This window comes from Urocitellus parryii, chromosome X (genome assembly GCF_045843805.1).
Source record: "Urocitellus parryii isolate mUroPar1 chromosome X, mUroPar1.hap1, whole genome shotgun sequence".
NCBI lineage: Eukaryota > Metazoa > Chordata > Mammalia > Rodentia > Sciuridae > Urocitellus > Urocitellus parryii.
The window spans coordinates 88,122,434-88,124,834 of record NC_135547.1 but is presented as its reverse complement, the minus strand read 5'-3'; the positions used below and the strand labels follow the sequence as shown (position 1 = coordinate 88,124,834).

The 2,401-nt window shown below is 45.7% G+C and overlaps 1 pseudogene; it reads left to right on the top strand.

Moving 5' to 3' along the window:
- The first annotated feature begins 936 nt into the window (after positions 1 to 936).
- On the top strand, positions 937 to 1,734 carry LOC113177925 (transcription factor E2F6 pseudogene; annotated as a pseudogene).
- The last annotated feature ends 667 nt before the right edge of the window (positions 1,735 to 2,401 follow it).

Here is a 2,401-nt window from a genome sequence, read left to right as displayed (position 1 = left end):
TTTCTCCCTCTCATAGAGTTTTTAAAATGTTTTCTAGTCCAAAAAGACTGAAAACCTGGGGTAAAAAGGGAGAAAATGGGTGGAGTATGCAATTTTGCCACCAATTATGTAAGAAAACCCTAGGCCATAGAGCTGGATGAAGAACTAGGTAGTAGAAAGGGGAAAGTATTCCGTGGAGCTGGCCAAGGCAAAATTACTTGGGTGTTGCCCACACGGCCTTCATGCAGGAGCCATGGATTTCCATCCTGGTTGTAACACACCAATAGTGGGGAAAGTACTTATATCCTTTGGGTCTTTGTCCTTAATTCTAAAATAGCAGTTGCAGTGCTTCTGCTAAATGCTTTAGGAAATGAATGAGATAACATATGAACAAGAGAATATCAGATTTTAAAAAAAAAATTTAGTTGTAGATGGACACTATAGCTTTATTTTATTTATTTAATTTTATATGGTGCTGAGGATCAAACTCAGTGCATCACAAGTGCCAGGCAAGCACTCTACCACTGAGCCACAACCCCAAGGAGATCATCAGATCTTAAGTGATCAGATGACATCACTCAAGAATGGTGTGTGTGTGCCACTGAATTGTGTATATTAGTTGTGTTTTTCTGTTTCTATTGTCACTTTTAAAACTGTTGATGGCGGGCCCTGTGTGTGGGCGCCTGTGGTCACCGCCTCCCCTTGCGCTGGCAGCAGGAGCTCACCCCTAGTGGACCACAGGGTGGCAGGACCTTGCAAGGTGGTGCAGGGCGGCAGGACCAGGGGGCGCTGTGAGCGGACCAAGGGTGGACCATGTGCTGGGCACCCGGAAGCCAAGCCGGCGCGTGGGGGTGGCGCTGGAGCAGGCCTGAGCAGTGGCAAAGCTCCTGGCGCACGAGGCACGGGTCTGCAGCGCAGCAGCTCCAGTCAGCAGCGGCTGGTGAGGACACTGCCCCCATGGACGGTGCTGTGGAGATGCTTTGCCGTCCCAACAACGTGGAGATCCTGCCACCGTCAAAAATACGGAGGAATTTAGAAGGCAATGTCCAAAATGCCTCCGGGAGTAGAGCTCTAAAAGGGAAGAAACCTCGTTTTAATGTGTCACTGGTTTGTTTAACTAAAAGATTTACGGACCTCATCAAATCCGCTCCTGGGGGCATCCTGGACTTAAACAAGGCTGCGACAACCCTGGGAGTACCGAAACGCAGACTCTATGACATTACGGGCGTCTTGAATGGAATTGACTTCGTGGAAAAGAAATCCAGGAACCACGTTCGATGGACAGGATCTGACCTTAGCAACTCCGAGGCACTAACCCAGAAACAGAAGCTGCAGGAGGAGCTTGCAAACTTAGCAGCAATGGAAGGTGCTTTGGATGAGTTGATTAAGGATTGTGCTCAGCAGTTGTTTGAGTTAACGGATGACAAAACAAATGAAAGTTTGGCCTATGTGACGTATCAGGATGTCCACAGCATTGCAGACTTTCATGAACAGATTGTCATTGCCGTCAGAGCTCCAGAGGCAACCACGTTGGATGTTTTAGCTCCGGGAGAGGACAGTCTCACAGTTCACGTAAAGAGCACCAGAGGACCCATCGACGTGTACTTGTGTGAAATGGAGCAGAACCACTCAAGTGGCGAGACATCTGACGGAGCAGAGACCTCTTCATCCGAAAGCCAACATCCAGAAGGCCATGAGGAAGGGGAAAACTCCCCTCAGCAAAGTGAAGATTTGCCTGAAGTAAACAACATTTGATAGCATTTGAGGATTGATGGATTGAATGTTTTTCACAACATCCTTTTTGGATGAATGGTGCATGGATTTGACTCTGAGAACAAAAAATCATCCAGGAAGTTCTCTCCTCTCAGCAGCATTAAGGCCAGTCGTCTCTTTGACTAGCTCCTTACCTAGATGACTGGATAACTATGGTTTCTGCATTCAGAACTAATGCTTTTAAAATTATTCACTGTTTGGGGGAGGGAAATTGACATCTTTCCTCCAGGAATAACTTCATAACAAAGGGGATCACAGAACCAGATGGTAAGGTCTGGCACAGTTTCTGGTATAGTCTGCATCTCTCTCTTCCCCCTCCCCACCTATTAGCTATCTATAATATCAGGATTCAATCTGACCTAATTATAAAGTCGTGAAATATAATTTGCTCTGATTCAGTCCCCAGTATTCCTTAAAGTCATGAAATATAATTTTCTCTAATTCAATCCCCAGTATTTCTTCATTGCCCTCCTCTCCTCCCTCCCCACTATTCCCTTCCATCTACTTTACTGATCTTTCTGCTATTTACTTTTTTTAGGAGAGAGAGAGAGAGAGAATTTTTAATATATTTTTTTCAGTTTTCAGTGGACACAACATCTTTATTTTATTTTTATGTGGTGCTGAGGATTGAACCCAGCGCCCTGCGCAT